Genomic DNA, 12032 nt, shown 5'->3' with positions numbered 1-12032 from the left:
AAAAAGTAATTTATTCTTAAATATCTCTATGCAGTGGTGAATATAAATAACCAGCTATATGGTTAGGGAGCAAAATATCGACTCCACTCTGAGCATAACAGACAGAAGAGATATACTGTACATACTATTAGAGGAGATATACCGTATATACTATTAAAGGGTGAATCTGGTAAATATCATCAGACTCGGTGATCAAATTTTTTTATTAAAAACAAAAACAATGTCTTCCTTTAAAAATAACGTCATTTTAAGAACGTTCGTTCTTTCATTCAGCGAATGTACAAAGATTTTTTGTCTGAATATTCTCGTCTGAAAATTGATCGGTGTGGCCAGCATAAGGCTCGGTACACACCTGTGCAGTTTGCTTTTGATCTTTTTCTGCAGTGCTTTTTGCTGTGTGTTTTGATTTTTTGCGCACGTGATTTTGCTGCGATTTGCATTTTTGCATTTTTTTGGCCAATTTGTTGTTGAGCAGATTAAAAAACACAAATTGCTGCAAAAACGCATTACATGCTTTTCTGCAGCTTTTCAATTGAGGTATATTAAACCAAAAAAGCACTGTTTTGCGTGAACGTGTCCCATAGGAAAACATGTAAATGGACTGTAGTGCGTTTCTGCAAAAAGCACAAAAACACACATAGATGTGAACCAGGTCTAAGACGTTTAGTAAAATAATGGGGTTAAAAAAAACTAAAATTAGCCCTTTATAGTACAAAAAAAAAAAAAGCAGATAATCACTACTGTAAGGGGTTCATTTTTTCTAGAACTGTGAAAGTAATATTTGCAGTAGTGATTATTTGCTCTTCTATAAAAGGGCTCATTTTAATTTTTTTAACCCCATTATGTTACTGGCCGATTAATCGATTATGAAAATAGTAATAGTAATAGATTCCATAAACGATTAGTTGTTTCAGCCCTAATTACAAGATCCTAATCCTAGGTATCTGGTCACGTAATATTTACCAACAGGTAGGATTAGCATTCTCCCCCTTGAGCTGAAGTCAAATCGGGCAACGCTCCTCAAATGCCCGGAGATATTTTTTTTATTTTGTGGGAAACTCACTTTTGATGCTTTGCAACTGCACCTTAAAAGTCATAGGTGCGTTTACAGAGCGTTTCCATGGAAGTTAATGGATGCGGTTGCAAAGCATTAATGCCCAACAATCTCAGCAGGCAGAATTAATTTTGCCTCGAAGTGAGGCAACGCCAACGCTGCAGTGCGAACACTTTCTTTCCTTTTTAACAATTTTGAGTGGCGTTGATAGGCGGTCAGGAAGCAGTAAAAATGCAACAGTCTATTTTGTGTGAAAGAGTTTGTTCAGGTGAACCAATGGCCTCACCTCCTTTGATGGTCCAGGCACCTCCATGTGACTGCTTAACCACTTAAGCTCCAGAAAGTTTTAACCCCTTCATGACCAGAGCATTTTTTGCCATTTAGCACGGCGCTACTTTCATTTGCAATTGCGCAGTCATGCAATATTATAAACAAGTGACTTTTTTTTGCACAAAAATAGAGCTTTCTTTTGGTAGTATTTGATCACCACTGGGTTTATTTTTTGCGATATAAAATGGAAAAAAAAAAAACACAACACACCCCAAGAAAAAACTAAGACCACACCACAATATTTTCTACTTTCGGTCATAAAACATATCCAATAAAATCAAATGGCATAAATTTTGGCCAAAACTTACACGTCTTTGGTTAAAAAAAAAAAAAAAATCCCAATAACTGTTTAGTCTGTAGGAAAGTTATAGCGTCCACAAATTATGAGATATAGATTTTTTTTAAATTGATCAATCGTGATGTACTGACGTTCTATCATTTCTTGAGGCCCTTAAAATGTCAGGACAGTACAAAATAACCCCCTCCACCCCCCAAATGACTCCCTTTATGGAAAGTAGATAGTCTGATGTACTTAGTGCTAGTTCACATCTGCGTGACTTCATTGCAGCATGCTTGCGACTTCATTAACACAAGTCTATGCAAGTCGCTCAAAGGTAGTGCAGGAACCTTTTTCGAAGCCCATCGCTGTTTATTCGGTTACATCTTGTAATGAGAATTTGAACTCTCAAATCACATGACAAGTTGCAGCAGTTTGAATCCGCACTTAGTAAAACTTAAGTTTTTTGCAGTTGTAATTCTTGGGCAAATTTTTGGAAATGTAAAAGTTTTTTCCATAAATTTTTATTAAACCTTGACCAGCGCAGTACAGCATCGTGATATGACTAGAGTGGTGGTAATCAGGGACACTGACTGGTGACAGCAAGTTATAATAAAAATTCAATAATTTATTTTACTTACTATACTACCATAGTAACAAATACTAGGTTATAAGTAATTTGAATGGGGTGGGGAGAAGCAGGGTTTTTTGTTTTGTACACTTTGATTGCTGGTACAAAGAAGATCATTGTACCAGCAATGCTTTGAACTGTCATGAATGGGTTAAGTTCATGTCAGCTGTGAATACTACTGATGTGTGACTGGCTACAGCTAATCACATGGTATAGGGTCCTGTGATTGCCAATCACAGCTCACTAGTAAAGGAAGCAAAGCAGTTATGAATCATACTGATTCTTAACAGCAACATTGTTATCATATAGCGCTAGGGTGGGGTGGGCAATTTATTGCGGCCCTGGACACGGGCATCCTACCTCCCTCCATGCGAGAGGCTTTGCTTGTCCTCCTCAAACCGTGCAAGCACCCACTGGATTGCGACTTTTACAGGCCTATTTCATCAATATGGACACCAAAATTCTGGCAAAAGTCCTTGCTAATATATTAAACAAAATAGTTCCCTCTTTGGTACAAAATGACCAGGGAGGCTTCATTTCAGGCTGTTCGACAAGAATGAACATTCGTAGACTTTTCCAGAATATACAGTATCCCCAATGGCCACTCTTCTACTCGAGTTATTCTATCATTAGAAACCTGTAAGGCATTTGATAGCGTAGAATAAAAAACAGGAAATCGCCCCGGGACTTTAAATGAGGTGAATGCAGTTAGCCAACAATTGACCAAGTAAATGCAGTGTCAAAATTGATTAAAATAGTCATGCAAACAAACATGAATCATAGCCAAGCCATTGAAATGATATACAGTAGAAAATGTCATTATACATATCATATATAAAATATCAAATATAAAATGTAAATTGCAATGACTTTTTCTACTGTATGTATCATTTCATTGGCTTTGCTATGATTCATGTTTATGTTTGCATGACTATTTTAATAAATTTAAGGACTGCACTTACCTTGTCAATTGTTAGCAAACAGCATTCACCTCATTTAAAGTCCCGGGGCGATTTCCTGTTTTTTGTTGCATATATTGGGATGGAGGTGATTTGCGGGTGACACCAGACCTTTTCCTTTTTGTCTTCGATAGTGTAGAAGGGCCCTACTTATTTGAGGTGTTACAGGATTTATGGGTTGGGTTCTCGGATGATTGCCTGGATGCGGCACCTATACTCTGATCTGGTGGCTAAAATTTGAGTCAATACTAGAGCTGCACAAGTAATCCTTAAAAAAAAAAATCGTGATCTCGATTCAACCCCCCTGACCATCTCTATTGCAGAGTTTGCCGATTCTTTCATATAACAAGTGGAGAGACTTATCTGCTCACTCAGCTGTCAAAAGAAAACATCCGGGCAGTCTGCCAAGTTAACATCGTGTAAATGCAGGAAGTTTAACCACTTAAGCAGGCCATACATGGGTCGAATTTTGAACAAATTTTCTTTTCAAAAATCAGAAAGTTTGTGTTTGTGATCCGATGATGCCACCATTGATTTTCGAAATTCAGCCGACCAAGCCTTCAATTTCACCTCATGTTGCTACAGAAAAGAATTTGTGTCCGGGAATCTTCTTTTCTCTCTGTAAATTTACTTTTCTTATTACATTTCTCGCACGATTCTCCCATCATTGATTAGAAAATTGTTAGTTTTTCAAAAAATTTCCAACATGTCCGATTCCTTAAATTTGATTGCCGCACGAAAATCGTCCGTTGTTGCAGCCCACTAATGGTGCGAAATTCATACGAAAATTCTTTGATACGATTTTCGAAAGAAAATTCTTTCGAAATTCGAACAGTGTATGGCCGGCATTAAAGTCTAAATCTTTTTCTGACACTTGTTTAAGTTAAAATCAATATTTTTTGCTAGAAAATTACTTGGAACCCCCAAACATTTTACCAGAAACCCTAGGGAACAAAAAGGGCAATTGCTGCAATATTTTATGTCACACTGTATTTGCCCAGCGGTCTTTCAAACGCAATTTTTTGAGAAAAAAATACACTTCAATGAATTAAAAAAAAAGAAAAAAAAGAAAAGAAACAATAAAGTTAGCCCATTTTTTTTTTAGTTTTAATGTTACGCTGCGAGAATCGTGATCTATCTTCTAAGCAAAAAAAAAAAAAAAAAAAAAAATTGCGATTCTCATTTTAGCCAGAATCGTGCAGCTCTAGTCAATACCCCAGTCTCTCAGACATTCTCCATCTCCAGGGGAACACGACAGGGCTGATCTCTGACGCCACTACTTTTCACATTGGCCATTGAACCATTATCTGTCCGGATTCATTCATCTACTATTCAGGGACTTATTATTGGCACTATAGAGGAACGAATCTCATTATACGCTGATGATGCCCTCTTCTCATATCTGGCTGACCCTTATGTGTCTGTATACCCTCTCCTACAGGAGATTGAGAGAGTTGGTAGATTCTCAGGTTTCCAGATCAACTGGTCCAAAGCCAAGTCCAGTCTCCCTTAGACACCAGGGCGGAGCAGGTGATTCATCCGTGTTCCCAACTTCAAATGGTCCATTCCTTCCGCTATTTGGGTGTGGTGGTACAGCTTCCTTTACACTCCTATGTGACTAATATCTGCCCTATTATTGCCCAGCTACAGCAGTGCACGGATCAGGGGATGAATCACCCATTAGACCTCATGGGCAGTCAATTAAAAGATGATATTTCTTCCCAAAATTTTATACGCGATAGCTAATGCTCCCTGTAAACTTCCCAAATCTCTTTATAAAAACGCATTGACTCTCTTTGTACAGGTTTCCTTTGGAACCAGCGTGCTCCCAAGATGGCTCAAGAAATTCTGAAATTACCCTCCCATTTAGCCGGTCTGGCTTTCCCAAAATATATACCTTTATTTAGCATCCCAACTAGTTGTGGCACATGATCGGCTTTATCCCTCCCCACGTAACGCCTGCACCACCACCAAAGCAGCTATAGGATCTTCCCTTGAGACTCTGGCATTTCTCTGCGGTATAGGATATTGTGCAGCCTGCCCGGGAAAAGCAACATTACAAACAAGGCTGTCTTTTTACCACTACTATAGCGAGACATTTTTCTAGGGAGACTTGGGTCACTTCACCTAACAACCCCCTTTGGCATAACCCTGTACTAAATGAATTACTCACGCTTCCCCACCCACAGTATTAGATTGCCCGAGCGGTTAAATACCAAGGCCAATCCTTTACCCAATTAAGGGAGGACTTTAGACTTTCCCTTACCTCCTTTTTTTTTTATTTTCAGATTCACCATGTCCTGAGAGCACAGCTTGGTTCACTTTTACTTCCTCTGCAGATGGCCCCTTTAGAGAAGCTTCTCAGAAGCTTGGACAGTACCAAATTGATCTCTCAACACTACTCTGCATAAATGGCCGATTCAAATTCTAGGTTTGCGACTGCTGAGACCCACTGGGTTAACTTAGATACTCAATTCACTGAATTTGTGGATACTTATAAAAGCTCAATCATTGCCTCTAGCGATAGAGTTAACCAAATAAAGATACCAGTATATTTAATCAGAGCCATCACACCCCTTATCGAATGTATAAGATGGTTTTACGCTCCACACCAGAATGCTTTAGGAGGCAGAAGCCGACTTCATTCATTGTTTTTGGTCCTGCCCATTAGTTTCTTCATTCCGGTCAGAAATTGGCTCATTCTTATCTACCGTTCTAGGTGTCCAATATTTTACATCCTAAAAATTGTCTATTAGGTATTTTTGAGGAAAGATTTCATTACACACACTAAACGTTAACTACGCATTTGATACTTTCGCCAAGAAGACTATCATCCCCAGCTGAAAGGGAACTTCCAAACCATCTACATCTACTTGGCTACAATTGAATAGCTTACATTTGTATACGCTCACTTTCGAACTACAAAAGAGAACTCTACTTTTTGATAAGGTGTGGGGTAGTTGGATATCCAGCCCTCTTACCCTAGCTTCTCTAGGGTCAGGAGACTAGTCTATAATACTCACGTTCTTTGCCGCATGTACCATTGACCTGACATTTTGCTCTGTCTTTGCTATATGTAAAATTCAAAATGCTAAATGATGCATTTCACTACTGTATACATGTAATGTGGGACCTAGGAGGCAGTTTGGTTATTTGAGTTCCTTTGTGGTTACAATTGCAACCTTTGTCGTTTATGGGAAATGCTCAAACATATCTTTAACTATATATATATATATATATTTATTATTAGAGGTCGACCGATATGGGTTTTTCTCTGGTCGATGACAAAGCCGATATTTAGAAATCGCGGTGGCCGATATATTAGGCCGATTTCTTTTTTTTTTTCCCTTCATCGCATAAAATCTAACAGTTAGACCCATTTCACACTGGGGCGTTTTTCAGGCGCTTTTGGGCTAAAAATAGCGCCTGTAAAACGGCTCCCCTGCAGTCTATGTGAAAGCTCGAGTGCTTTCACACTGAGACGATGCGCTGGCAGGATGTTAAAAAAAAAGTCCTGCAAGCGGCATCTTTGGAGCGGTGTATACCGCTCCTCCACCACTCCTGCCCATTGAAATGAATGCGCACCGCTGCCGAAGCGCCTGCAAAGCGTTTCGGCAGCAGCGCTTCAGGGGCGCATTTAACCCCTTCTTCGGCCGCTAGCTGGGTTATAAGCGCCCCGCTAGCAGCCGAATAGCGCCGCTAAAATGACGGTAAAGCGCCGCTAAAACTAACAGCGTTTTACCATCAACGCATGCCCGCTCCAGTGTGAAAGCAACCTTAAGTAATAAGTGATACAGAAAATTTTTTATATTTAAACATTTATTAAGCAAAACAAACCTCCAATCAGTTCACTTGTATGTATAATTTAGATTAAAAAAAAAAAATAACTATCTTAAATATTAAATACACAAAAACAGGTAATCAAAACTTTTGGACGAAAAAAAAATGGGCTAACTTTACTGCTTTTTTTTTTTTTTAATTTCATTAGTGTATTTTTTCAAAAAAAATTGCGTTTGAAAGACCGCTGCGCAAATACCGTGTGACATAAAATATTGCAACAACTGCTATTTTATTCCCTAGGGTCTCTGCTAGAAAAAATACATATAATGTTTGGGGGTTCTAAGTGATTTTCTAGCAGAAAATACAGGATTTTTACTTGTAAGCAATAAGTGTCAGAAAAGATTTAGTCTTTAAATGGTTAAACTGAGAACTTCTCCACGGAGTTCAGTCTATTGATAAAAGAACCTGAAAGAGATACAATGTATCTTCTTATCAGACTTGGTAGGTTGCCCAGAGGAGGAGAGAAGATAACTTCAGAAAACTTGCATGGACTTCTATTACAGAAGTCATTTGCAAGTCCCGCTGAAGGTATAATCGGCTTTTTTTAATCAGCACAATCTGCCGATGCCGATTAAGTAAAAAAAGCCAAATATCGGCCGATATATCGGTCGACCTCATACACACATACACATATACATACACACACACACACACCCTTTAGAAATGGCATTTTAGTCAAAGGACAAACTAAAGCGAAATTTGATGTCAAAATGAACACTGCCTGGCAGATCCCTGCTGTACATTGGTGCATTCACAGAGGTCCTGTAACCCCATAACTGTGCAGTCTTTGCACACACATGGATCAGGTGCAATGTCATTTTCAACTAGCTCAGAAGAGACTAAAAATCGCTGCCATCCAGCACAAAAACAAAAACCCAACCTCACACCTCAATATTAACGGCTTCTCGCCCGACATATTGTCAAACGACGGCCAAGCTGGAGCTCTCCCATCTTTGGGTGGACGTCATGACATCCTCCCGGGGCCGCACTGTAGCACGACCTGTCACCTAGTGTGTCCACCAGACAACAGTTCATTGTATGGGTCCCAATGATGGCACCATGTGATCGCATGATAATTGTATGCAAAAAGGCTTTTATAGCCATTCATTGCGTACAGTTGTGTTGATCATTGAAAAGGTCAGCGATCACATGGTACGTACCAGGCCAATCAGTGCATCTGTAGCACGTCATAGCTGTGGCCAATCACAGTTTCACAATAGTACACAATAAATGGATTGGATGCCATTCATGAAAATCACGGTTATAAGCAAATATATACAGCAGTGTCACTATGGTAACACTGTACTGCTTTGGTCACAGTAAGAGAAGGAAAAAAAAAAAAAAAAAAAAAAAAAAAAAACACAACACTACTACCATCATACTTACCTGTAAAATCCCTTTTTTTTTTTTTTTTTTTTTTTTTTTTGAGTACATCATGGGACACAGTTGGGCTAATATTCAGTACATGCTGGGTTATACTTCATTAGGTGAATGAACACTGGTAGCCCAAAGGTCTTCAGACAGGAAGTGATCCCCTATATAACCCATCCATACAGGAAGCATTTCAGTTTTGTAGCAACCACTGAATCCTCAAAAAAATAGGGGAGGGATCTCTGTGTCCCATGATGTACTCAAAGAAAAGGATTTTACAGGCAAGATGCAAAAATCCCAATTTTCCTACACCCCTGGGTAGAATGAGCCCTCACCGGAAAGGGAGGAGCTTTATGTTTCAGACCGTAGGCCTGAGTGATCAATTGACAGACCCGTTTGGCGAGGGGGAGGAGGGAGGAGGAGTGCTCTCCTCGACTGCCCGGACAAAGTCCAAAGAATGCAGTCGCCTCTCTTCCGTAAACGAGGCTGAGAGAAAAACTCTGTCATGGTGAAGGATCAAGTACAGTTCCCTGCATGAAAGGGCCGTCAACTCGACACCCTATTAACCGAGGTGATAGCCATCAGGAAGGCTAGCTTGCGTGACAGCAAGTCTAAGGGAATTTCCTTAACAGGTTCAAAAGGTTGTGTCTAACACAGACAGCACCAAGTTCAAGTCCCAAGGACACATAGGTGACCTAAGGGCGGGGGGGGAGAGCAAGCGAATTGCCCCTTGCATAAAGGTTTAGAACAGTGAATGGGATGCTAAAGGCCTTTGGAAGAATACAGATAGTGCCGAAACTTGACCTCTGATTGTACTCAAAGCCAATTTGATTTTCACAGCTGACTGTAGAAAAGAGAATTCTCCCAGTTGCCTATTTCCAAGGATGCAATTTTCTGGCTTCACACCAAGCAATATAAAAGTCCAATTGCCAGAGGATCTCTTGTTCGAGACACAAACTGCTGTAGCTTGTTGTTGAGCCTGGATGCCAGTAGGTCGACCTCTGGCCATCCAATGCTGGCAAATTTCCTGGAACACCTCTGGGTGTAGGGATAATTCCCCCCAGGCAGATCTGCTGGTGGCTGAAATAACCTGCCTTCCAGTTCTCTACTCCCGGGATACGGACTGCCAATATTATTGACACATGTCCCTCTGCCCAGGCTAGTATGTAGTTCACCTCTTTCAGAGCTGAATGACTCCTGGTACTGCCTTGGTGGTTTATATAGGCCACTGCCGTGGCATTTTAGGACTGAACCCTGATTGAGCAGTCCTGAAGTTCCACCGTCCAGGATCGTAGGGCTAGACGTACTGCCTGCAAATCTAGGACGTTGATGGGAAGGGTCTGCTCTGTCCCTGACCATTGCCCTGGGCTGTGAGCCTGTTTGGGTTGCTCCCCAGCCTGAGAGACTGGCATCTGTAGTCAGTACTCTAAAAGTTAAGGCTTAAGCATGTCTGAGGAGATAAGCACACTGGATAATCCAGGGCTTTTTTTTCCTCTGTTCCAAGCCAACAAGATGTCTTGTTGTAAAGGCATGGAATGGAACTAATGACTCATACAGAGCCGAATGGAGGGTTGTCTAGTGCCCCTTATCCTGATCCTTCAGGGCACAGATCCTTACGGGTGGCAAGAATACTTTTGCTTGGACCGTTTTTAGAATAAGACCTAAATATATTTTAGACTTTGAGCTGGTCTCAAGGCTGACCTTTCGGTATTTATGATCCAGCCTAAGCTTTTCAAATACCTCAAATACCTGTGTATATTATGCTCTGTTCTAGAGCCTGTACTGAGTGATCTCTGAGCAGGAGGTCATCCAGATACCCGAGCACCAGGATCCCTTGGGCCCTTAAAATACCCAGTACTGGTGCTAGGACCTTTGTGAACACCCGGGGAGCTGTGGCAAGCCCGAAGGGTAGAGCCACAAAATGAAAAAAAAACACATTCCTCTACTGCAAAACGTAGGAACCTCCGTTGAGGCCGATAGGCAAGTGTAAGTACGTGTCCTTTATATCGACGGAGGCTAAAAAGTCTCCCCTCTGGAGTGAGGTTACTACTGAGTGGACAGACTCCATCCGGAAGGATTGTATCAATAGATACTTGTTCAGAGACCTTAGGTCCAAAATGGGCGTCGTGTCCCCATTTGGTTTTTGAACCGTAAACAGGTTTGAGTAAAACCCTGTGCCCCTTTCGGGTACCAGAACTTCTACAATCACTCCTTGATGCACTAGATGAAGTAGTGCCTGAAGCAATAAGTTTTTTTTGGAGGATCCAAGGGAACGCTGGATCTTAGAAACCTGAGAAGGCACCCCCCGTAACTCCAGCTTGTAACTGCAAGATATAAATTGAGGTGACCCACTTGTCCCGAATTGTTGTTTTCCAAAGTGTTTGCAAAGTGCAGCAGCCCCGCCCCCCCCCGATAGAGTGGGGGCGTTCCCTCAAAAAAGGTGGGCTTGCTGCTGGGTTTAGAAGAATTTTGGATCCAGGGCTTTTTCTGGCCCTATCGCGCTGCTGGCCCTGACAGACATTTGAGGAAGCAGTCCCTGGGTTTTTAAACGACGGACGTTTGGTGCTTTTCTTCACAGGAAGTAGAGGGCTCATCTCTCCGGAAATCTTTTGGATATATTTGTCCAAGTGATGACCGAATAAATGTTCCCCATGAAGCGGGAAATCTGCCAATAACTTTTTACAAGGAAGCTCGGCTGACCAGCTCTTAAGCCATAAAAGTCTGCAAATATGTACAGACATGATAGCCAGATGAAAAACCTGCTGTATTGAATCCTTTAAAGCATCAACAGCAAAACACAGCGCTCAAGGAATATCGGTTCTGTCAGGATGTTCCAAATCAGCATACACCGCCTGTTCCAACAGTGGGTGTAGCGGGAAAGTCTGTGCGACCTGAAAAGGTCTCAGATCACAAAGAGGACCAGGGGGCTCAGTCACCTCTGCAAGAGGAAATTTAAAGGCAGAGCGAACCATTTCGGTCAGAGTCAGGATCAAAAGCCTCTGTGACTGGATATCTTTTTGTCCAGATTGCTCAGAAGCAGACTCATCTGTCGGGCACTCGCCTGAATCCTGAGCTTTCAGCTCTTCCCCGTCCTCAACCCATTCCTGCTCCTTTATATCCTTTACAGCCAGGGAAGCTGCTTCTGTTTGATCTGCAACTGCCATGGTGATCAGTTATGACACCAGCCATTTGATGGTTTGACAGTTTGGTTAAGGACCCAAGCAAATGGGACAGCAATTCCAGGAATGTAACTTTTTTGAAACTTAAATCAATGGTTTTAGTTCCATTTAGGCTTTACTTCTGGAGGCTGCCAGCAAAATGGCAGCCTCCAGCAAGGAGAAACAGGAGCAATTTACAGCACACTCATTTTGGTAGCAGATTAATGTGAAATGTATGTTCTCTGCTAAAGAACATTTTTTTATAAAGTTATGGGTAAGGTTTTGCTTTAAGAAAAAAAAAAAAGAATCTTCAAAATTCAGCCTTATATAGCGAAATAATCACCTTTTTTTAAAGTACCAGCAAAAGAAAGCTCTATTTGTCTCACAAAAAAAAAAAACAAAAAATGAATAA

The 12032-nt window shown here is 40.9% G+C and overlaps 1 protein-coding gene across 5 annotated transcripts in view; it reads right to left on the bottom strand.

Annotated features, from left to right (window-relative positions):
* AGO2 (argonaute RISC catalytic component 2) overlaps nt 1-12032 on the bottom strand; it is a 93560-nt gene that overhangs the window by 39489 nt on the left and 42039 nt on the right. The gene's annotated exons all lie outside the window — the stretch shown is intronic.

Source organism: Aquarana catesbeiana, linkage group LG05 (assembly GCF_042186555.1).
Source record: "Aquarana catesbeiana isolate 2022-GZ linkage group LG05, ASM4218655v1, whole genome shotgun sequence".
In the NCBI taxonomy this organism is placed as follows: Eukaryota; Metazoa; Chordata; class Amphibia; order Anura; family Ranidae; genus Aquarana; species Aquarana catesbeiana.
The sequence above is the reverse complement of the archived record's forward strand: the minus strand, read 5'-3'. Positions and strand labels throughout refer to the sequence as shown.